Here is a 25,232-nt window from a genome sequence, read left to right on the forward strand (position 1 = left end):
CTGCTCTCCCCGGGCAGGAAGTCCAGGCTGTGAAGCCCAGACCAGGCGGTACCGTCCCACCTCCTTGCCCACAGGACCCGGAGGTGAAGGTCCAAGAAGAGTGCCCAGAAGGGAGGGCACAGAACCCAGACCATCCGGTACCGAGGGAGGGACAGGGTGCCCAGGACAGCCCCTACAGCGCTGGGGACCCCCCGCTCACATCCAGGACCCCGGAGACCACGGGCGTCCTCCCTTCCGGCCGGAGCAGCCCCGGGCCTCTGGCCCTCAGGGCCCAGCGCCCACAGGGCGGCCGGAGCGGGAGCGCCCCGCTGTCTCCCAGGCGCTGCTCCCGCGGAGGCCCGGTGGTCGCCAGCTCAGGCGGCCCTGCGGGCGACGCCCCGCCTGCTCTGCAGCCCGGCCCAAGCCCAGGCTGCCTCCTGCGGCCGCAGAGGCCCGCAGAGGGAGTGCTGCGGGGAGACCGCCCGCCCAGCGGCCCCGCGTCACTACCTTTGTGCGAGGAGATGGAGGCTCCAAAGCCAGCAAGGAGCGACCCTCCTCCGGCCTCTGCCGCCAGGAAGCCCTGCAAGAGACCCCGGCCCCTGCCTCTCCAGCTCCCGCTGCCCCCGCTGCGGTGGGACCGAGGGGAGCTGCCCCCGCCGCCCAAGTTGCCCTGCCTTGCAGGTGAGTCAATCCTGGGCGCTGACACAGAGGCCGGGGCTGCCTGCGGTGCCACTCAGTCTGCTCCTGCGTCCTCCCCTCCTGGCCCAGCGACGGCAGACCCCCTGCCCCCGGCCACTCACACCACCGGGCAGGTGGCCGCTCCCATCACAGCGGGGGGGGATGAAGGTGTCACCTCGCAGCCGGCCTCGGATGATGAGGACATTGAAATGGACACCACTCCCCCTTGCTATGCTTGCACCATCATAACTTACCCGGACTCCAGCGGGAGATTCCCGCCAGTTTACCAAATCCAGTACAGTGTGGGGCACAGGGCCCCTGCGGCCCCCCCACCCGCCCACCTGCCCTGAAGGCCTGCTGCCCTCCGCAGGCCGTCCCACTGGCCCCAACCACCCTCAGCCCCCTGAGGGACTCCTCCTGGCCCCAGAAGGGGCCCTCTCTCATGGCGTGCGCATTGCCACCGAGATGCTTACCACTGGTACCCCGGCAGGCCCACTGTGGTTATGGGTCCTGCGGCTCCGTGGATGGTGGGAGCCCTGGGGTCCGTATGTCCACCCCAGGCCCACTCATCCCCAGCATCCAGAGCACCCACGTTAGAGATGGACCGAGGAAGGCGCGCAGCACGGCTTCTCCATCTCCCTTTGGCCATAAGACCAGGGACCATCTGGCCGCAGCCTGGCTGCTGAGGAGGAGGAGCAGGCATCACCCAGTGCACGCATACACTGCTGGTTCCACCTGAACTCCGACCCCCGGAGCCCACCTGTGATTACACAGGCGGTGTGGTGACGGGGAGGGTACCCCAGTCCCAGATGGAGGCGCTAGTGTTGACACTGGCCATCAGTGCCCCTGCGGCCCTCCTGGACATGGGAAACCTCCTGCACTTGCAGCAGCCGCCACCGTGGAGAATGAAGGTATGTCCCGAGACACGTCTGTCTCCACCTTTCCTCAGACCACAGCGGCTTTCCTGGCTGCGCGGCCTCCGTTATCCATGCAGGTCCCACTTGTAGCTGCGCTTTCTTTCCAAGCCCCGGGACCACCTGTGCAGAATGCGGGTGATGCTATGGGCGGGTCCAACATCCCTCCCCTGACGGGAGGGCCTGCTATTCCCACTTTCCATCAGTACAACTGGGCCCGCCTGGCCCACACACAGGGGGGCCCTCACAGGGAAATGTCTCACCTGTGACGAGAGGCCACCGTGTCACCACATGCCATCAGATCACTAGCAGCCCAGCTATCCAGTGATGGGGACAGCACACACTGCAATGGCTGGATAGGCTTACGGGCCCCCCTTCACACTGAGTCCTTGGGCACCCCCGGACCCAAACAGTAGTGTTCTGGGGGACCAGACATTTTTTTAAAATATATTTTATTGATTTTTTACAGAGAGGAAGGGAGAGAGATAGAGAGTTAGAAACATCGATGAGAGAGAAACATTGATCAGCTGCCTCCTGCACACCCCCTACTGGGGATGTGCCCGCAACCAAGGTACATGCCCTTGACCAGAATCGAACCTGGGACCTTTCATTCCGCAGGCTGACGCTCTATCCACTGAGCCAAACCGGTTTCAGCAGCACCAGACATTTTTACAGAGAAATGTCTACTCTCAGTCAAACACCTGCCTCCATCCCCCAAGGTGGGGGCCCCTCTCACTTTGGAGGAGCCAGGACTGTGTGTGGAGGCGCCTGCTCAGAGCAACGGTGCCTGTGCTCGGGCAGCTGGGGCATCTGCCCAGGGATTCATAAGAGCCACCAACCAATTCTATCTCAAATCTCAGCAAATTAGGACACCTTCCTCCACAAACTGTGTAACCATGGACTTTGCTCCGCTGGGAAGAGGCTTAGCCTCTTCAGGTGAACTTAACCTGCTGGTCCTACATCAGGTCAGAGGGCCACACCTCAGGGGTCTGTGTGTGGGGGGCAGGTGGCATTTGAGGGTGAGGGACAAATGAGCCCAGTTGAGAACTAACTGCAACTTAAATCTCTTCAATAGCCCACCAGAAGTTCGAACCCCTTGTTCTGGCATGAGAAACCTCAAGATCTGCTCGCCCTACCCACTCCTCTCTCCTCCCTGCCTTGCATTTTCAGTATCAGCACATGGAACTTCCTGCTGTGTTCCCAAATAGCCATTCTGTGCTCATGCTCTTCTCTCCTAGATTCCTCAGACCCTGACTTCCTTCCCCACCTTCAATTTGATATCCCATGCCCATCATTTAAGACTTTTCTCAGATATCTTGTCATTCAAAAGTCTTCGTTGTCTCTTGTCCCATCGGGATTAGGTACAACTCTTTTATATCCTTGGAATACCTCAAGCACATCTCTGCTGTCATACTTATCAGATTGTATTATAATTCACACTTGATACATCTTGGGTTCTCGCTAGAACATGTGGTCTTTGATGATGGATGCTGTTTTATTCATCTTTGAATCTTTTGCAACAGATTTATTTTCTATCTCACACTAGGCACTTCATTAAATAGTTGATGCATGTATGAACAAATGAATAAATGAAAGCTGCATTCATTAGAATTAAGTTTTGATGGGATCCAGAGATAATGCAAAATATAAGCTTCCCAGCTGAAGCAATAGATTTATGGTATCTTCCCACAGCTTTTTCTTTTTAAAATATATTTTTTATTATTTCATAGAGGATGGGAGAGGGTAAGAGAGATAGAAACATCAATGATTGATCGGTTGCCTCCTGCTCACCCCCCACCCAGAATCAAGCCTGCATCCCGAACATGTGCCCTGACCGAGAATCAAACTGTTACATCCTGGTTCATCTACTGAGACACACTGGCTGGGCCCATATCTTTTTCTTAGTCCCTGCATGTGAGCAGTAGCATGCATGGAGGAGATCTGGTTTAAGAAACAATCCCATCATACGTGTATACGGAAAGGAGGAACTGGTGGTTCCATACGGGGATTAAACCAGAATCTTTGGTCTTATAGGCAGCATGCTCTATAACCGAAGAAATAAAACAATACTGTAGGAAATTTTATCACAAGTCCTATCACAGATAGAACGATATAAGGTGATATCTGTGTCTCAGACGTCAACTCTGAATGTCTGGTCCTTTTATCAAAAGTAGGAAACAGAGCCAAGAGTCAGCCCCATATCCTACCTAATAAAAAGGTAATATGTAAATTACCATCACTCCGCTACGCCCATGATTGGACTAGAGGGAGGCACAGGGGGCGGGACTCGGGGTGGCCGGGGTAGCTGATTGGGCCGGCAGGACGCTGAGCTCGCGTCGCCAGTGGCGGCGGGAGCTCAGCGTCTGCGCCATGGCTGTGCTGCGGAACAGAAGGGGCCTCTGGGGCAGTGAGCTCACATCCCGCTGCACACCATCAAAAGCTGGGGAGCTGGGTGCCTGTCTGCTCCGGCACCAGGCCTTTTGGAAGCCTCCACCGCGCCGGAGGCTTCCGAAAGGCTTGGTGCACCAGCGGACAGGCACCCAGCTCCCCCGCGATCAAAAGCGAAAGCGTGTAGGGGACCCTACACGTGCATGATTCAATCATGCACTGGGCCTCTAGTCAATAATAAGTGTGTGGACAGGAAACCTTGGGGGCATACGCGATGCTGGTGTGACTGTCAGAAAACCCGCATCACCTCTGTGCCATTGCTTCCTTCCTGTGAGAGCCTGGCTCCTCAGTTATTGGAGAAGAGGGAAGTTGATGAGCACAGGGGAGTTCACAGGGCCTCTAAGGCACGTTCAGAGCTATTCTACGACAGGTTCCTCTCCTCAAACCACGGAGTCACTTCCAGGGCTTTTTTGGTTCTGTATTTGCTATATCATCGGTGATAGCCAGCCTGCAGCAACAAAGTAAAGAATCTCACTCTGTTTCCCTCTCATCGTTCCACAGGTAGTTTCCTGCCTTTCAGTGAGGTTACTTAACAGCAAACACTACAGAAACGTTCTGCAGTTCATCTGCCTGCATTGCCTTCAGTCTGAACCCTGACTCTTCAATCACAGCGGACTCATTTGGAATCACACAAATTAAAAGGTCATGACATTAATCACAGAGTTACCTAATCCCAGAGCCTTTTCCTCCTTTTTAGAAGGGGAGGCCTGTCATGGGGTGGGTGGGGAGAGCAACAAGACCTCTTCATGGTTTAGGAAGCTTGATCAATTTCATATGTGGTTTTCTGACATGATTACTAAATATTTGATACCAGGGTGCTAGCTACATAAGGTCCAGTGACATAGGTTATGAGAGATGGTTCATGGTTTCAGATAGGGGTGCAATGAAGTCAGCACAGCACACTATTGGGTTAGAGGACTATTCATTCTGTGGAACCGGTGAGGGGCATGCACTTCACTATAAGCCACAATCTTTATAGAAAGCCCTGTTTTATTTTTCTTAACAATCAAACTTGGTAGGTCTTGTGACCACATAAAATGGGGTGAGGGGGATGAAAGAGATAGTTCAAGGATGTGCTGGTGATTATATTTTTATGAATAAGACTCTGGGCAGATGGAAATTAAGCCACATCATTTAATGACAGGGAGGAGAGGTCTGAAGGAAGTCCGCATTATCACCTGCACACCTTTCAATCTGGAACCCTGGGCGGGCTAAGACGGACTCTTTGTTGATTTAGATGTGTGTGATGGCTAAAGAAAGCTTGTTGATCTCTGCGCTTGATGTGGTTGCTCTGTTACTGCAGACAGTCAGGGAGCATGGGAGAGTCTCCTCCACTGGCCAAGATGGCGGGTGGAGATTCTTACACTGAGCATAAAAGATGAATAGAAAGATGAATGGAGTGGGCCCAGGGCACCAAAAGCTAGAAAGATAACTGGATAGAAAAAAGCCCTCCCCTCTGTATCTCTATAAGACCCCCAGCCTTGAGCAGGAAGGAGGGATGGTCTTTGAGACAGAAGTCCACCTTCTCACAGCACGTGGCACCAGAATAAACCTCTTTCCTTTTGCACCAACATCTGTCTCAGAAGTTTGGCTTTCCCTGGGGCAGGCAGCTGAACCTGCATTTTGGTTTCAGTTCAATAGGCCTCTTTTTACAGTGTCTCATAGTAAAACCAGAACCTAAATCTAGGCAGAGTTGTTCTATGAATTGGTTCAAAGATGTGTTCATTTTTCCTACAATTGTACATATTTTAATGTAATGGATTGACTCTAATATAACATTAAGCTTTTGCATGGTAATTCATGAAACTAACTCCTTACCCTTTCCTTTTTTGGGAGCACTAAATCAAGGAAATTGGAGAAAGAAATAGCCAACATGTTACAGCCCCAAACAATCACCTGTCAACACTGATGAAGATCTTGGAAAAGTAAACGTGAATCAGAAGAAACTCAAATTCCAGAGCTGGGATACAACGCCTTTGGAAAACACATTCATTCATAACACTGGTTGGAAAACAGGTAAAATGTCTGCATTTTGTTGGGACTTTAATAGGCTTATTGGACCTAGAGTATATCTGGATTACTTTCATATGTTTTTCCTTTGAATAATGTACTACGAACTAGATAGAAACTTGATGCAAAAGAAACCAAATAGAACATAGAAAATTGGAAGTTTAGACATTTTGAAAATGTGTACAAAAAATTAAATGATTAAAGTTGTAATGTCATGTTCTCCAATGATAACAATAATGATGCCTCCACTAGAAGATGTGATAAATACAATGTAATATATAGTTAATGTAATCTAATGATTCCATCACTAGTTAATCACTTACTCAATCAGGATTTTCTTTTATTGGGCATTATACTTTGATCTTGTCTGCCAGCCTCGTATTATATTCAGTAATTGGATATAAAAAAAGCAATAGACTATAATTAAATTTTAAGAAAAGGGAGTACTAGCCCTTGTTTATAAAAGTTGAAAATTACTGTATATACATGATCCTTAGGAAGCACTCTCCAAGTGTTTTGCCTTGAGACTATCTTTTAAAAAAAAAACATGTAAAATATAATACCATAAAAAATCTAATAAATGATAAATAAAATAGTTTTTAAAAATGAACAGCTTTGCTTTTCTAATATGTTTTTAAAAAAATTGTATGTATACCAGTAAGTTAGGTAAAAACAATTATACCCATGGGTAAAAGATTGGAAAAACATATTAAAAATTATAGTAGTAGCTATGTTGAGGTGGTTGATTATTAGTGAATATTTCTCTATATTCCATATTGGGTAATACAATTATTTGAATGTGGCAATTTAGGTTTAAATCCCATTAGGGTAGGAATTTTTCTACATCACTGCCTGATACATATTAAGTACCCAATAAATATATGTTGAATGAAACATGAAGACTTTAATTCATTGTAATATATTCATTAGATTCATTAAAGCATATTGTCCCAATCTTGACATTTCCTGTCCCGGCTTTGAAGGCTGTTACCAGGCAGCGGGGCGTGTCCTCCGTGCAGTTCTCAGCGGAGGGAGGCCAGCACTGGGCCTGCAGAGGCTCACCTCTGAGCTCACCGCGGCCTTAGGCAGTGCAGTGAGGCCTCGAGCAGGTTACTCTCTGTGGCTCAATCTCCTCATCCAAACAACAGGTATAACGATGTCTCCTTCCTAGGACTGTGTGAGGATCAAATGTTTCATACATGAAATCTCTTAGTGTAATGCATGCCACACTGTAAGTGATAAATAAGTGTTGACCATTACTGGTATTGTTAGTGTGTTGTTGATGTTGTTGTTATTATTATTTTTATTATTAGTGGAAGTTTATATTTCTAGTTGTCTGGCCAGTATGTTATTTGCAGCCTCTAATGCCCACAGTGGTTTCTGCCTCAAGCAACAAAAACCATTTATGCCTGATTGAGTGAGATTAAAATCTTGCATTAGGCTCTCAAGAGAATCATTAATCTCCAAATGACTCTTGAAATACAGATAATATCTGCCTTGGAACTCAAATTAGGAGAATTTAAGAATCTGAAAGTTGTCTCTCAGGGTTCAAACACGAGAGGGCTAAAACCCCTTCAGAATGGGTTTCCGGATGCCATGCCGCAGCCTGGGGTAGCGGTCCTGAGCTCGATGAAGCCTGGGGTGATGTGTGGAGGGATAAGGGGATGGGGGGGAGGAGCAGCAGCCTGATAAGGAGTAGAAAAGAGCTGAAAGTGAGAGGGTGGGGGGCACTCCCAGGAGAAGACTTTTCTTCTCTCCACTCTGGTCCTCCTCCTCACTCTGTCCCCTCACTGTCATCACAGGCCTTCGGGAAGCAGAGCTCAGGGGGAACCAAACGACAGGGCAGGGGCGCTGGCTGGCTGTCTTCTGCTATGATGGCCCCACAGCATCTAAGGTCCTCGGGTCACTTTACATTTGTGGCAGGAAGGTACATTAAGTGTGCTAGTATTGTGCAGTCATAATTTCAGCTTCCAAATTGGCAACTTATTTTTTAAAGTTTATCAAATAAATTATTTTCTTAATGTACCTTTAAAAAGAGAGAATTTAGTTGAAATCTGTAATTCTGACTTTTAGAAATTTAGATGCAATTTTATTGCCTGCGTGTGTTTTCAGTGGAAATTAATTTCACTAATGACTATGGTCTCAGTGCAGGAGTTTCAGAAATGGTGTTCAAAGCAAACAAGAAAACCTTTCACTGGAGAAAATGAACTTCATCATCTGATGGATCAGAACATTGTTCAGAAGGACAAAACTCCACTTGAGATAAGTCATGAGTTCCACTGGTTACTGCTTCATTGTATAAATCATTGAGATTCTATTTAGCATATAATTTTATCAATTTGTTATCAAATGTTATAATTTATACACTTATATTTTGTTTACTTTATTAATATCTGCCTTTCTCATTGACTAAGCTTAGTAGCACCCAAATTTAATTTTTCACTTACTGGTAACTGAGAATGCTACACTACAGATGATCAATTAATGTTGATGAAAAAACGAATGAATGAAATTTTTTCCATATCCCAGTAGGAAAAAAGGGGGGCAGGATTTTTATCAATATACTAGAGAATGAAAGAAATAAAAAATATGAGAAAAATTTTCAGCTTGAAATTTTTCAAAATAAATATCTATATAATAAAAGCCTAAGCAACTGTTATGGCAGAATAACCAGAATGACTGGTTGCTATGATGCACATTGACCACCAGGGGCTCACGGCTGGGGAGCGCAGCAGCAGTGGCGGGAGAGGCTCTAAGGAGCAGCGAGCCGAGTAGTAAGGAGCAGTGAGCAGGCAGGCAGTAAGGAGCGAGGGGTCGTGGACTGTGAGGGGGCACAGGCCAGGCTGAGGGACCCCCCCTCCAGTGCACAAATGTTGTGCACTGGGCCTCTAGTAATAAATAATGAGTGTGGGGTAAAATAAACACTTTCAAACATTTCTGGAGAGAGTATAAATGGTAGACTTTCTGGGAAGCAGCTTGCTTGTTTTTTTTATCAAGAACTTTAAATATTTCATTCTCAGTACCCACCATTTTAATTTGTAGCAATTTAGTCCAAAACATAATTAAAGACATGCTGAAAAATGTGGAAAGATTTATTTACATTAATATTAAGTTGAAACAAAAGGAAATGATTAGATAGAGTATGGGCTATTATATATCTTGTAAAATTAATGTTTTTGAATGATTTAGATAAAATAGTTCAACATTAGAAATTAATGCTTCTTAATTTTTTAAAGATATGAATAGTTTAAAAAACAATATGAAACAGTATACATGATATTATAATTTCAACTTTATAAAATTAATTAGAGACTGAGAGTACAGAGTTGAGTCAAATGGACCAGGTTTGAATAGTGTCTATGCCATTTAGTTGTGAGTTAAAGACATGACATTGGCCCTGCATGGTTTGGCTCAGTGGATAGAGTGTCGACTGAAGGGTCCTGGGTTCGATTCCGGTCAAGGGCACATGCCCAGGTTGTGGGTTCAATCCCCAGTGGGGGGCATGCAGGAGGCAGCAGATCATTGATTCTCTCTCATCATTGATGTTTCTATCTCTCTCTCTCTCCCTCTCCCTTCCTTTCTGAAATCAATATATATATTGTTGGCCTAGTGCACGAAATTCATGCACGGAGTGGGGGGGGAGAGGAGGGGGTTGTCCCTCAGCCCGGCCTGCACACTCTCCAATTTGGGGACCCCTCGGGGGATGTCCGAGCCTAAACCGGCAGTCAGACATCCCTCTTGCAATCCAGCACCACTGGTTCCTAACCGCTCACCTGCCTGCCTGCCTGATCACCCCCAACTGCCCCCCTCCCCCCCCGCTGGCCTAATCACTCCCAACTGCCCTCCCCTCCTGGCCTGATTGCCCCTAACCACCTCTGCCTTGGCCCCGCCACCATGGCTTTATCAGGAAGGACGTCTGGAAGGCCTCCCAGAAGGTCTCCAGTCTAATTAGCATATTACCCTTTTATTAGTATAGATTATTAGTATAGAATAGAGGCCTGGTGCACGGGTGGGGGCTGGCTGGTCTGCCTTGAAGAGGGTCCTGGATCAGGGTGGGGGTCCCCTTGGGGGGCGGGGCTGGCCTGGGCAAGGGGCCTGGGGCGATTTGCAGGCTGGGCATGCCCCCATCGGAGTGGGGGAGAGGGGTCCCTTCTGGGGGGGGTGGCCAGCCTGGGTGAGGGGCTGAGGGCTGTTTGCAGGTTGGCCACGCCCCCTTCAGGGTGAGGGTCCCCGCTGGGGGGCATGGCCGGCCTGAGCAAGGGGCTGAGGGCCGTTTGGGGGCAGTTTGCAGGCCAGCCAAGCCCCCGACTTTATCCGGAAGGACATCCGGAAGGTCTCTGGAAGGTCTCCTGGTCTAATTAGCATATTACTCTTTTATTAATATAGATTTTAAAAAGACATGACATTCTACAAATTATTTAATTTACTTAAGTTTCCATTTTTCTTCTGTAAAATTGACATAATATTAGTAGCACCTGCTTATGAAGTTGTTATGAGGACTAAATGAGAGAATGAGTTATTACTAAGATAAAAATATTGAGGGAAATCAAGAAAACATTAACAATTATGTTTCTCTTTGTGTTGGCACACAGATGACTTTCTCCTTTAAAATTCCCATATTTTCTAAATCACCTATATTGAAACTATTCTTTTATAATCCAAAATAGATATTGATAATAAAAAATGTCCCCTTAAAAGACTAAATTTTTAATGTGGGTGAGCACATTCATATTTATAGCTTATAATTTATTTTTTAATATATTAAGTATCCTTAAAGAAAACACATGTATCAAATTTTGTTTGTCAAGGAAATAAAAGTCAGTTCATTAAGCACATTACATTCTCACTTCTGAGAGTTTAGCTCTCTCACAATATCACTAATTTAGAACAAAGATGAAAATCAAGAAAAACCCTGGCAACATAAGCCCTGAACCAGCAAAATAAATGGCAGAGGATCTGCACTCAACCTCGTGCATTTTCTTATTTAAAAGGCCCTCAGCCTTCTCTCGGTGCCTTTGTCTGTCTGTCGTTGTCTGTGTAAACTCTCTCCTGTCATTGTGCCAGCAGGGGCCTGAGGGGCACCTCCACGTGCTCCCTTTTTCTGGTCTTCACATTCCACAGTCAGGTTTCCCAGGCTGTCCCCAGATGCTGTGGGAGGTCAGAGGGAAATTCAACCACCTGTGTCTCTTACTTGGCTCACTGAATGTTTCTGAACTGGTCTCCTCCTCTCTAGTCTTCATCTCTCCCATGTCACCCCTTTGTCCCCCATCCCATCCTCTCCATACCTCTTAGCTAAAATGCATCAAGACTTGGCATTGCTCCGGAGCCCAAACTGCAGGCAGGGACTGCCTCCCAGACCTTCCTGGTGTGGTCCCGCCTGCTTCTCCAGCTTCACACACGCTCAGCTGAAATCACAGCACACACTCCTTCCCGTTGCCTACATTTCTCACATTTGCTTGCTCACTGGCCTCTCCCAAGAGGGACCTCTGCCTTGAACACACTCATCTCCTCTGCCTTTTCACCCGTGAGCTTTTAAGCTGCTCATCCTTTGGGGCTCAGCTTAGACATCTTCTTTGAGAGGCTTTGCTGATCACCCAAGGCAGGAGCCACTGACTGCCACCCGCTGCTTCACACCCGCTGTCCCTCGGATCACAGCCCTGACTGCACATTAGTCTCTCGGAGGCTGTCTGCTCTTCCCCTAATTATACTCCCAAACCAGCTGAGCTACTTCATTTCCAAGCACGATGTGAGGAGCACCAATTATAGGTGAGAGTAAAAGCCGTTATCGACAGATGCACAGACTAAAGTGGAAATGAACAAACTAGAGAGGAGACAACATAAGGAACTGAAAAGTCTTGGTATCTTTTTTTTTAATTTCTTTATTGATTACGATGTTACATATGTGTCATTATTCCCCCATTAACCTCCCCCCCCATGCCCTCACCCCCCTGTTGTCTGTGTCCATTGGTTAGGCTTATATGCATGCATACAAGTCCTTTGGTTGATCTCTCCCTCTTACCCCCACCGTCCCCTACCTTCCCTCTGAGGTTTAATGGTCTGATAGATGTTTCTCTCTCTCTGGATCTATTTTTGTTCATCAGTTTATGTTGTTCATCATATTCCATAAATGAGTGAGATCATGTGATATTTATCTTTCTCTGCCTGGCTTATTTAACTTAGCATAATGCTCTCCAGTTCCATTCATGCTGTTGCAAGTGGTAAGAATCCCTTCTTTTTTTACTGCAGCATAGTATTGCATTGTGTAGATGTACCACAGTTTTCTAATCCACTCGTCTGCTGATGGGCATTTAAGCTGTTTCCAAATCTTAGCTATGGTGAATTGTGCTGCTATGAACATAGGGGTGCATATATCCTTTCTGATTGTGTTGTTGTGCGAATGAGAGTAAAGACCACTGGAGTCCAGACCAAATTAAAATTTAGGGAGCCTTTATTGCCGGCCGGCGGCTCTTCTGCCTTTCCACGCATGGAGGCCAGAGAGCAGCCCCGACCCTTTGTGCAAGACCACTTTTTAAACACTTTTTAACCCAAGACAAAACAGTTTTTCCCAAATAATGTCAGGGCTATGCTATTGACGACCATGTTATTTACAGGGTTATCCTGTTCTTTAGAAAGCTGACAGTGTTCTATCTTGCAAGGCTATTTTGTGAGTTGCAAGGGGAAGGGGCCATGAGACCATATCTCAAGGCCTGGCCTGGTGTTAGCACTGACAACCCTATCTGGGGCATAGTCCACAGCCTCTCTGGAGTGCTCAAAAATTCCCACTCTCTAACATTCCCCACTGGTTTTATGGGAGAATCAAATCATTGTCCATCATCAGTGCAGACATGATGATAGTGAGTACGCAGGACCATTAGCTTTACTGCCTGTATTCACCTTTGTACATAGTTGGTGAGACTATTTATAAGACAGGGTCCAAATGTTGCTGCTATTAGCAATAAGATCAAAGGTCCTGCTAAAGATGTTAAGAGTGTTGTTAGCCATGGGGACCAAGAGAATAGATTTTCATACCAGTTTCCCTCAGTTCTTTGCCTTTCCTCTCTATCTTGGAGTCTTTTTCTGAGTTGACTTAGGCTTTCTCTAATGACCCCGGAATGGTTGGTATAAAAACAGCAAGTTTCTCCTAAGGACATACAGAGTCCTCCTTAATAAGTCTAAACCCCTTCTATTTTGTAAGACTACTTCTGCTAACGAACTGAGAGAATCCTCTAGGCGGTTTACATTCTCCTCTAGGGTGCTTAAGTCTAGATCTACTTGGCTGCTAAGTTCCTTAAAGTTTTTGTCCCCCGTGACCAGTGCTGCAGTGCCTACTGCAGCGGATCCGGCTATTCCCAGACCGACAAGCAAGGGGACAATTACTGGGGCTCTAAGAACTCGCCCAGGGGCTAGGCCCAGGTGCTCGCACCCTCCCTCCCCAGAATAGTAATACACCTGGGGTAGGATATGAGCTAAGATGCATAAGGAAGGCTTGCGTGGGTGCATCAGTGTCAGAGGAGAGACACAAGGGGTGATTCCTGTGGTGCACGCGAACCAGGTACCTTCAGGAGCCACTAGGTACCAGTCTGTCTCCTCTTCATTGTCCTGACCAAACCTCAGTACTGAGGAACAGGATTCACCGTAGGGGGATTTTGATAAATCAAACTCTGAGGACATAACACAAGAACCTTGTTCCTGGAAATCCCCAAGGGTTAATTTTGGGGTTTGTCCCCATCTGCACACCCCTTATGGGGGGTTCGTAATTGAAACATTTCTAATGTCTGATGAATCTGAACCAACAGTAGCATTTGCCCCTATCCCAACGTAGTAGGGGGGTTCTGGGTTTAAACACAACCAACAGTCTCTGGTGGCATTTGGGGAGGTCTGATTTAAAAAGTTAAAAACTGCATCCAGAGTGTCCAGGATAGGTCTCCGGCCTGGTTTGGTAGTGTGAGTTTTAGGAACAAGGGTCACTGTCACCTTGGTCAGAGGAGTTAATTCAGTATTATTCTGGGTAGGAGGTAGTGGTGTGGGACAGGGCCTAAGTGGCTGTATTGGAGGCAACCCGTGGTCTAAGGGTCTTAAAGGCCCGATGGGGTTCTTCCTTTGGGTTTTCTGGGTTCTCTGGAGGGTGAAGAGGACCCCGGGATCTCTTCCAGCTACATACAGTCTCAGTCCCCAAGTTTTTCCCGCATCCCAGTATTTCTTCCACCAGTTTGGGGGCGTGATAACAACGGGATTGCAGTCTCCTATCATACAGTTATTGGAAGGGGCCCCCGGGCGGACTATTCTCTTGAACTGGATGGCGGGATCTCTGTTAGTCCACAGTGCCATAGTCTCACAACCCCACCGGGCACAATAATAGTCCCCGTCAGTTCCACATTCAGGGCTACCTTCGGCTGGCCAGATGTAATGCTGAGTTCGCCAAAGTCCTCGTTCTAAGATGAGGGTGCCACACCCATAACTCGTCCCTATATGACATGCCCCATGGGCTTCTGGGGAAATGTAGTGGGTATTGCTTTCTGGCGGCTTTCTCCAAGTTTCCCCAAATAATCGGCATAAGTCAGTCTCTATGGAGGGGGGCCCTGGGGTCGTGGTATGACCTATAACAGTCCCATCCACAGTCCGGGTCAGTTCCCATGTGTAATTACCACTCAGGTGGGGATTACTCGCCGTGACGGGCCACAGGCACATCAGGATTAGGACTGCCTTTGGAGTCGGATTTTCAGGGGGTCCTTGGTGCACTGGATGGTCCGTCCCTCCAGATGGTCCTCTGCTTCCGCCTTCTTGATTTGAGTTCGATGTATCCAGTGCTTTTTTCCCACAACCTTCACCGCTGATGGGGTGCTGAGGACAACAGTGAAGGGTCCAGTCCACCTGGCCTCCAAGGATGATGGCTCGTTCTTCCGCACCCACACTAGGTCTCCTGGTTGAAATGCAGGTGGTGCAGGTGTAGTCCCAGGGGATGGGTCTCGGTGAGCCTCTCGGACCAGCCGGTGGTTAAGTCTGGAACTCAACTGTAAGGCCTGTAGGGACTGTGGGAGGTTGTGATTAGAAAGGGATGCCAACACTTCTTCCCCTAGCTTGGGAAGCAGGTGGGGGTCGGCCAAACAGAATCTCAAAGGGGGTAAGGCCCTTTACTTAAGGGGTACAATGGGCCCGGAGAAGGGCAAAAGGAAGGAGGCTTACCCAGTTCTCGCCAGTCTCCAGTTTTAATTTTGTTAAGGTTTCCTTTAGGGTCCGATTCATCCTCTCTACCTGCCCTGAACTCTGAGGTCTATAGATACAGTGTAATTTCCAACTTATGCCTAACATTTTTGCCAATAGTTGAGTGATGTGGGCAATGAATGACGGGCCATTGTCGGACCCCATTGCAACAGGTAGGCCAAACCTGAGGATAATTTCTGAGACTAATTTCTTAACTACTATCTGTGCTGCTTCAGACTTGGTAGGGTAGGCTTCTGGCCAGCCGGAGAACATGTCAATAAAAACCAGCAGGTATCGATATCCTCCCTGCCCTGGAGGCAATTCCGTAAAGTCTACTTCCCAATGTTCTCCAGGACTTCTTCCTCTGAGTCTGGTTCCTTGGGCCAAGGGGGAGTGTCTCCCAGGGTTTACCTGTGCACAGACATGGCATCTCCTTGCAATGTCCTTCAAGACCTGGAAGAGCTTAGGGATATAAGAGTCTCGTTTAAGCAATTCTACCAGCTTGGTTCCCCCTAGATGGGTGCTCTGATGGACCTGAGAAATGAGTTCCCTTCCCAGGGCCTCCGGAATGAACAGTCTGGTGTCGGGTAATTCTCTCCATCTTCCAGATGCCTCCTTAACCTGGAGTCTCCTTCCCAGTTCGTTATCAGTCTCTGAATAGTCAGGGGTCTCTTCGAAGACCTTTGCCGGGAGAGCTGGCAGGATATGTAGAGGCCCCACTGGTCTTTGGCTGCCTCTTTCGCTGTTTTATCTGCAAATGCGTTTCCTCACGCCTCCAGAGTGTCAGCTGATTGGTGTCCCTTGCACTGTATGACTGCTACTGCCTTTGGCAGCCAGAGGGCTGCCAGGAGGGCGAGGATCTCCGGGACGTTTTTGATTTCCTCTCTTCCCCCACCCCCCGCCCCCACCCATGTCAGTAGTCCCCTTTCCTGATATAGGGCCCCATGGACATGAACCGTAGCAAAGGCGTATCGGCTGTCAGTATATATGTGTACTGTTCTTCCTTTTGCCCACCGCAACGCTTGGGTGAGGGCAATTAATTCTGCCTTCTGAGCCGGTGTCCCGTGCCCCAACGCCTGAACCCAGACTACCTTATCGGCTGTCACGACCACTGCTCCTGCGTACCTGGTCCCTCCGTCCACAAAGCTGCTCCCATCCGTGTACAAAGTCTCATCCGGGTCTCGGAAGGGTTGGTCAGTCAGGTTCTCTCGAAGATTTTTCAACAAGGACAGGGTTTCAACGCAGTTGTGAAGGGGCTGTTCAGGATCATCATCCGGCAGCAAGGTTGCAGGGTTTAGAGCTGCTGTCTTAAGAAAGCTCACCCGCGGAGGGTCGAGCAGGAGCACTTGGTACTGGGTAATACGGGCATTTGAAAGCCACCGCTCAGGTGGGCTTCGCAGAAGGGTTTCCATGGCCTGGGGGGCCACCACCTGTAAGTCCTGCCCAAGGATAAGCTTTGAGGCTTCTCTGACCAGAATGGCTTTGGCTGCTACCGCCCTCAGGCAGCCTGGCCATCCTGCGGCTACAGGATCTAGTCTCTTGGATAAATATGCCACAGGCCTTTTCCATGGCCCTAAGAGCTGGGTTAGCAACCCCTTCGCGATTCCCCGGGCCTCTGCCACATGCAACCGGAATGGCTTAGTGAGGTCTGGCAGCGCCAATGCTGGGGCACTGACTAAGGCTTGTTTAAGGGCCTGAAAAGCCTTAGTCTCATTCTCAGTGCAGTTTAGTTCTCCAATCTTTCCCCCGGTGCAGGTGTAAAGGGGTTTTGCCATCTCTGCAAAACCTAATATCCAAAGGCGGCAATATCCCACTGCCCCTAGGAATTCCCGCACCTGCTTCTTTGTTTTGAGGACCAGGATTTTCAAGATAGCCTGTATTCGGCTAGCAGATAAAGTTCTCTTTCCTTCACTGAGTTCATACCCCAGGTAAGTGGCTTTCGGGGTGCAAACTTAGGCTTTCTTAGCGGACACCCGGTACCCCAATTTGTCTAGAGTCCTCAACAGAGTCTCAGTGGCTTCCCGGCACTTACTCTGAGTCGCCGCGGCAAGGAGGAGGTCGTCCACATATTGGAGTAGGATGACCTCCGGATGTTCTTTCTGGAACGTGCCTAAGTCCTGGCTGAGAGCCTCATCAAACAGAGTAGGAGAGTTTTTAAATTCCTGGGACAACCAGGTCCAGGTCAGCTGTCCCGATTCCCCTTCTTCAGGGTCCGTCCACTCAAATGCAAAAATGGGCTGGCTGGACGGGGCCAGCGGCAAGGAGAAAAAGGCATCCTTTAAGTCCAGGACTGTATATATTTGATGACTCGGCGGTAACAGGCTCGAGAGGGTATAATAAGGGTTGGGTACTGTTGGGTGTATAGTCTCTACCCTCTTGTTGACTTCTCTTAAATCCTGAACTGGCCTGAAATCCTCCGTCCCAGGTTTTCGTACAGGGAGCAAAGGTGTATTCCACGGGGAGTGACAGGGCCTCCAAGATCCCAGACTCCTTCAGTCTTTTTATATGTACTGCGATGCCCTTCCTGACCTCTGGCTTATTGGGTATTGCTTAACCCGTATTGGAACAGCAGTACTAGTGAGCTGTACTACAATCGGGGGCCTGTGAGTCGCCAACCCAGGGGGATTGCTTTCAGCCCATACCCCTGGTATCTTTTGCTGTAGTTCTTGGAGCAGTGAGGTGCTTTGGGCCAACATAGTTTCCCCGGGATCCTCGGTGAGGAGGAATTCCTCGCTTAACGGACACGTCAGGAGCACAGTGTCAGGTCTGGCATTAAAGGCTACTTTTGCTCCCTCCCCCTGGAATGAGATGGTGGCTTGTAATTCGCTGAGGAGGTCCCATCCTAGTAAGGGGTAAGGACATTCTGGCATCACTAGGAACGAGTGGGTCACTGTCCCAGCCCCTAAATTGGTTATTCGGGCCTGAGTCCACGGATATGATTTTGTCTTCCCGGTAGCTCCTTGAATAGGGGTTCGCTCCTTAGACACCGGACCTTCCGCTTGTTGTAGGACTGAGAACGTGGCTCTGGTATCAATAAGGAAATCGACTGGTTTGCCCCCAACTTGCAAAGTGACCCTGGGCTCCTGGGGGGCTAGTAAAGACGGATCCCCGGCCCCTTCAGTCCACTTCTTTGACTAACACCGGGGCCGGGCGCCCCTGAGGGCGCTGGGGGCTTTCATTCTTCCAGTGGCCTTCTCCTTTCCAGCAGGCACACTCGTTCTTCCCCAGCCCCGATCGCCGAGGGCGCTTATCCCCAGGCCGTGCTCCTCTTCCTTTCTGGTTTCCTTTCCTCCCGTCTCCTTTTTCCCTGTTCATGGTTAATAAAACCTGTGCCATCTTTTTGGTTAGCTCACCGGAGTCTTCTCTATTGTTGAACGTCTTCTGTGCTACCTCTACCAATTCTGACAGCATCTTTCCCTCAAAGCCTTCTAACTTTTGTAAGTTTTTTTTTTTTATGTCTGGGGCCAACTGGGACACGAAAGCGATGTTAACTGCCCGCCTGTTTTCTGGAGCCTCTGGATCTATGGGGGTGTAGAGCCTGTAGACTTCACACAAGCGCTCTAGAAAAGCGACCAGAGATTCATTCGGTCCCTGCACAGTTTCAGTTACCTTAGACAGATTGGTGGGCTTCCGTGCAGCTGCTCGGATTCCCCTCAGCAGAGTCTGGCAATACTGATCGAGTGCCTCCTTACCTTGATCTGAGTTGGGGTCCCACGGGGGTCGGGAGAGTGGAAAAACGGCGTCCAGCCGTGCCGGGTCCGACACTGACTGACCATCTGGTCCGAGGACCAGTTTTCTCCCCTCTGCTTTCACTCTTTCTCTCTCTTCCGAAGTGAACAGAGTCTGGAGGAGTTGCTGACAGTCGTCCCAAGTGGGCTGATGGGTAAAAGATACAGACTCCAAAAGAGAGATGAGTCCCTGAGGATTCTGAGGGAACGAGGGGTTCCGATTCTTCCAGTTATACAGGTCACTAGTCGTGAAAGGGACATAAACCATAAATGGCCTGCCATCCTCTGCTACCGGAGTTACCTGACGCAGGGGCAGCATCGGGACTCCTGAGGAATCAGGGGAAGGTCCGAATGATGGGGTCTATACTCAGTCCCGCTGTGGGTGTGGGGTGGACTCATTGGGTCTTCAGGGGGACCCGCAATTGGGGCAGATGGATACGGGGGAGGTTCCGTCAAGAAGGTGTCCTCCTGGGGTGATGGAAGGACAGGAGGCTGTTTCTCAGTCTCGGGGCGGGGCGGCGGCTCGGATTTCCAGGCCAGCTCGCAGCGGCATTCCTGCGTTAGCACTTCCCTGTTCCCATCCCACCCCTCCACCCCCTCACTCTTTCCCGCCCTCCCCACAGTGCTGGCGCAGCCGGCTTCCCCTGGGTCTCACTGGGAGGAGGTTTAGTGATGGGAGGTTTAGTGAAGAGGATAGTCCTTCTCCGTCTCTGTCCCAATTTTTCCTTATTCTGGGGAGGTCTTTTGCAGTCCCAGAGCCACTTGGGATTATCAGTAAAAATGTCTATCCAAATTTGGATATAAGGAATTTGGTCCGGGTAGTCAGGATTGTCGAAAATGGCACGTTGGATGTTATATGCCAGCCCTAGATCAGTGGACCCCTCTGGGGGCCACTTACTGGGATATGGGAAAGTCGGCCATTCCCGCTCACAAAATTTCTGTAATCAAAAGCATTAACGGAAGCTCCATAGTCATCCGCTCACCGCTTGAATTCCTGAAATTTTTTCAAAAAACATTGCAGGGGAGTACAGACAGAAGCAGACTGCCCCATTCTAATGATAGAGACAATTAGACCACAATAACACAGAATAACAAAGACAAAGACAACCAACTGAGGATCGCCGGGCACCATCGTGTGCCGGGATCTGGTCTCAGAAGTAGCACTGCGTCCAGCCTTCCAGAGACCCTAGATGGGCGCCCAGAGAACAGAACCAGAAATAAGTTCTTACCGGTAAGAACCAGATCCAGGCGGCTCCGATCAGAGTCAATCAGGAAATTTAGCAGACGGGGTCTCCGACCTCTACCAGTCCTGGGGCTGATGAACGTCTCTCAGAGATCTCCCCCTGGGTCGGAGAGTCCGGGGACCCCGGTGAGCTCTGGTCACAGGACCAGGCAAAGGCTGGTTATCTCGCGGGGGCCTCCAAATGTTGTGGTGCGAATGTGAACAAAGACCACTGGAGTCGAGACCAAATTAAAATTTAGGGAGCCTTTATTGCCAGCCATTCTGACAGGTGTGAGGTGGTACCTCATTGTCGTTTTGATTTGCATCTCTCGGATGATTAGTGATTTTGAGCATGTTTTCATATGTCTCTTGGCCTTCCTTCTCTCTTCTTTCGAAAAGTATCTATTTAGGTCTGTTGCCCATTTTTTGATTGAGTTGTTTATCTTCCTTTTGTTAAGTTGTATGAGTTCCCTGTAAATGTTGGAGATAAGCCCTTATTGGTGATAACATTGGCAAATATGTTCTCCTCTGCAGTAAGCTTTCTTGTTGTTTTGTTGATGGTTTCTTTTGCTGTGCAAAAGCTTTTTATTTTGATGTAGTCCCATTTGTTTATTTTCTCTTTAGTTTCCATTGCCCTAGGAGCAGTATCAGTGAAGAAATTGCTTCAGCATATGTCTGAGATTTTGCTGCCTGTGGATCCCTCTAGTATTTTTATGGTTTCCCATCTTATGCTTAAGTCCTTGATTCATTTTGAGTTTATTTTTTTGTATGTTGTAAATTGGTGGTCTAGTTTCATTTTTTTTGCATGTATCTGTCCAATTTTCCAAACACCATTTATTGAAGAGACTGTCTTGACTCCATTGTATGTTCATGCCTCCTTTGTCAAATATTAATTGGGCATAGTGGCTTGGGTCAATTTCTGGGTTCTCTATTCTATTCCATTGGTCTATATGTCTGTTCTGGTGCCAGTACCAGGCTGTTTTGAGAACTGTGGCTTTGTAATACAGCTTGATATCTGGTATTGAGATCCCACCTACTTTGTTCTTCTTTCTCAGGATTGCTGCAGGAGTCTTGGTATCTTTTAGGTAGCAGCAAAGTCCTAAGAGTCTTACTCTTACTAGAGTGCAAGACAATGTCCAAAAACAGTAACTCAGGGAGAGGCATGTCAATTCAAAAAGAATGAAACTATATTTGAAATACCAGCAAAATGGTTGAAATAACATTTGATCGATATTACATTTGATAATTGCTCTAGTGAATTATAATTACTTCAGTGTCACCTGGTAATCTCACAGTGGTCATTTCTGCTCTAGGTGTGCCTCACGTGTTTCCTTCCTCGTTGCAGGATGATAAGTGATAGTAAATGCAGTTGTGTATACATGTAATTGATAAAATATTTTTAAAATATGCAGTATATAGAATTATACAGTTTAACGAATTCTTCAGATAGAATTGATTGAACTGGTAAATTACTTCACTGTCTTTGCCGACTTTTGCGCAGACTTTGTGTGTAATAAAGCCAACGTTGTTACATTGATAGATGCAAATCTCCTGCTTTGATGTGGACCAATGCTCAAGGTTTAAGGAAGCAGCTAAAGGAAAAGGGAAGATAAGAGCTACCCGTTCCATTTGAGGTAATCATTACAAATAGCTTAAACACCAACTACATTCCTTTTTAATCACATGAAGTATTGATGTGAAATACCGAAACAAGCTTTGGAACAAATAGAAGCGCTCACAAGTAGAAGGTAACTGGTGGTCGTTTCCAAAGAGAACAAGCCCTTGGCTGGGAAGCAGAAAGGGACGCTTCATGTGTTTGCTGGGCACCTCACGTCCAGCTGGAGCAAACCCTTCTGAGTGCACCCGTTTGCCCATTGTATCTGCCACGCGTCACAATGACACGGCAGTGATGTGAATCAGGACATTTAAAATGTCCTTGTCTCAGTGCGAAATTTTAAAAATTTAATAAGTGATTACTTGGAGGGCATTACTTTTGAATGATTAAAGTGGAAATCACTAATCTTTACATTTCATTGAACAGTTAATTGAATATTTTACCTTATTTTTAAAATTTCATTCTTTTTTAACAGGTTAATAGAAGAAATTTTGGATTACAAAGCAATCATTGATGGAGTCGGGAATGTTAGTCGCTTTGGTAAGCAAGCTATTTGTAGAAATGTCCTTCCAGATTTGGATGCATATGAATTGTTACAATATTACAAAAATCAGTTGTTCCAAAAGAAGAAAGGAGCGACCTCTCGCTGTTCACACTTGATGATTGATACATTGCACACAAAAGAAGAACTTATCCATCATTTTTGTCTATAATTCCACATATTAGCAATGCATGTCCCAACTCCTACTAGGCAAGATACAAAGGCCTGTTCTACAGAGGTTCCTCCTGAAAGACAGAAGTCGGAGATATTAAGAACATTCTTTGCTGAATACACCCAGATATTTTCATCTCTTCTGGATGGAATTAGTTTCCTTCAGCCAGACCAACAGTGGCCAAGAGCCCTATTGCAGTGACTGTTGCCTTCGACAGACGACCTCGAGGTGCTCCCGGGGCCCAGTCACCCATTCTTCCCCTCCGGGCCCTCTTCCCTCTGGTGCGATGGAGCCAGGGCTTCACCCCTGCCAGCTTCTGAGCAGGTGGAGTGGTGAGATGCATGTCTCAGGGTCCTGTCCATTTTTCCTCCAGATGGCCCATCGTCCTGGCTCTGCTCCTGTCTGTCTAACTGCCTATCACACGCCCCTCACTGGGGGCGCTGCTCCCTCAGATCCACTGGTGCCACGTAACGCCCTCCCCGAGGACGTGGATTCCCTGGGAGCGCTGTTCTGTCTGGGTCCTGGCTCCTCCCTAGGAAGCAGCGCTAACCATCTCTGTCACTGGCTGGGGCACAGCCTCGTCTGCCCTCCGTTCCCCACCTGTCTTCCGTCTCCCCGCCCTGCTTCTTGTGCTCCACCTTCCTCCCTCCTCTTTACCCAAAAATAGAGTCCTCCGTGCCCAGCAGCTCACCACTAGGTACCTAAGGTTTCAATGTGCTCAGCAAGGACACCTAAGGCTGCACAGGTGGCAAGCGGTAGGACCAGAATGTAGAGCCTAGTCTGTCCACCAGGTTTGTTCCCCTAAACTGGAGATTCCCATTAGTTACATGTTTCAGAGCACACACGGAACATGTCTTACTTTTATTTGAAAGGTTGTTAAATATGATCTGTTTGAACTGAATTTGTTAAGTTCTCCTAACGTTAATCATTTTTCCATTTTGGGAGTTCTTGGATTCCATGTATTTTAGAGTCTAGAAACAAAAACAAAAACACCCAATGCCCAATAGACGTAAGGCTTCCCCATGTGGGCCCCAGACAGTGCTGCTGGGAACCCGGAGGGTTGAAGACATGTTGTCCTTCAACAGTGACTCTGGAACTGCAGCCAAATCCTGCCCCATATTCTCCATAGAACGTGAATCACCCAAAACAGCACTTCTCGGCCCTCAGCCAGATTATAAATCTGTCTCATTGTCATGTGGGCTGGCTGCGCATTCCCTGTTTCTCTCCAGGAGACAAACCCATTTCTCTTTCCTTCCCTCACCCCTGCTTTCCTTCTCTTCCTCTTCCTTCCCTACTCTGTGCGGGCATTGTCCGGCCCACGGTGTGGTGAGAGGGAGGGATGTGGCAGCCATGCAAAGGTGGTGCATTAATATTCCCAAGCAGAGCCCGTAAAATAGGGAACTGCGGTTGAACTTCCTCAAATTGGGAGGAAGAGCCACACCTCAGAGAGCATCATCGGTGACTCTGAAATGGGAATTCTCATCAGCATGACTTGTGGTGCTTTCTTCCCCACAAATGCAGCCAGGAATGTCTCTATTGAAAAGTCCTCACAGGCGGTGTAATGTAGCTCCATCTTAAGTCTCGTTGTCCTGAGTAATAAGAGCTGGATTTAAGTATTTAGTTTTAAGTGTTCTTCACTAGTGGTTGGCCCTGGTGTGGCCTTTATCTCTCTACCTCTCAATCTCCTGGTCTTTCCTCCTCCTACTCCCATCCTCCTATGGGAGAGGGATCTGATTGGTTGGTTAACCACCAATATACATATATGTTCAAATGAATAGCGATTGAATAAATGAATGATTGTTCACAAATAGAGCAACTTTTTGGCTCAGGCGTGATTCTCTCTTATATTAGCAATAATGACCTGATTCAGATGAAAAACACATATTTTTGCAAACCCAAAAGAACTGCAGCTTAATCCAATTTACTCTTGTGACAGCGGTGTAATTGTGAAGCATTACTGCAATTGAAAAATCTTGTGATATGCAAGACAGAAACTTCGGACATGCATGTAAATAAAAAACCAAGAAAAGGTACGAAATAGTTAACACATTCATAAGAGAGACTAGATGAGTGCTGCTGAGGCTCAAGGACAGGAAGCAGAGATTCCATATTGGGGTGAGGGAAGGAGAAATAAAAAACTATCTTCTGATTCTTTCTTTTCTTATTTCCCCTTTAATTTTTCCCCAATTTCAAGGAAACTCTCTATTATATCATCCCTATTCAGATCTCTCTTCTGCTTCTTTCTTTTTCCTTTTCCCCCTGGCCTCTAGCTCCCCTGGCCCCATTTTCTCTCCACCTCATTTAGCATTGGGTCAATTCTGGCTCCTTCCTCAGTTATCATTCTCCACATCCACATTTCCACAGAACATTTGTAGACAAATTTTGTCTTCAAAGAAAAAGGAAACATTATAACAACTGATTAAGAAGATTATTTCATCACACATTTTTTTCAGCTATGAAAAACATAAATCTGAAAGTAGAAAATATTTGCATATTAAATATTTTCCTCAGTTTCCGAGAATTTGGATCTGTGTCAAAATTTTGATATGTTCATCTTGACCTTGGAGGAAAGAAAGACATACTTCTAGAAGTTGCTAATTAATCCATGAAACCAAATAGCAGTAGAATATTTTAATGGACTAAAACTAGATTTAGGTTGTATATAGGCAACACTATCAATTTCACCACATAGATTTTTATTTCTAACATTCAGTGTTAAATTCA

At 47.5% G+C, this 25,232-nt stretch overlaps 2 long non-coding RNA genes across 2 annotated transcripts in view; both read left to right on the plus strand.

Annotated features, from left to right (window-relative positions):
- Nucleotides 1–1,343: 1,343 nt before the first annotated feature.
- On the plus strand, nucleotides 1,344–10,113 carry LOC307110461. The gene is made up of 3 exons (XR_013814444.1): nucleotides 1,344–1,568; nucleotides 4,521–6,035; nucleotides 8,176–10,113. It is a non-coding gene; the product is annotated as an uncharacterized lncRNA (long non-coding RNA).
- A 10-nt stretch (nucleotides 10,114–10,123) lies between these two features.
- The window catches only part of LOC307110460, a 28,359-nt gene continuing 13,250 nt past the window's right edge, over nucleotides 10,124–25,232 (plus strand). Inside the window, exons 1-2 of the long non-coding RNA XR_013814443.1 lie at nucleotides 10,124–21,814; nucleotides 22,271–22,335. This is a non-coding gene — a long non-coding RNA (uncharacterized lncRNA). The remainder of the gene's footprint in view (nucleotides 21,815–22,270; nucleotides 22,336–25,232) is intronic.

The sequence above is a fragment of the Cnephaeus nilssonii genome (assembly GCF_951640355.1).
Source record: "Cnephaeus nilssonii genome assembly, chromosome: 14".
Lineage (NCBI taxonomy): Eukaryota > Metazoa > Chordata > Mammalia > Chiroptera > Vespertilionidae > Cnephaeus > Cnephaeus nilssonii.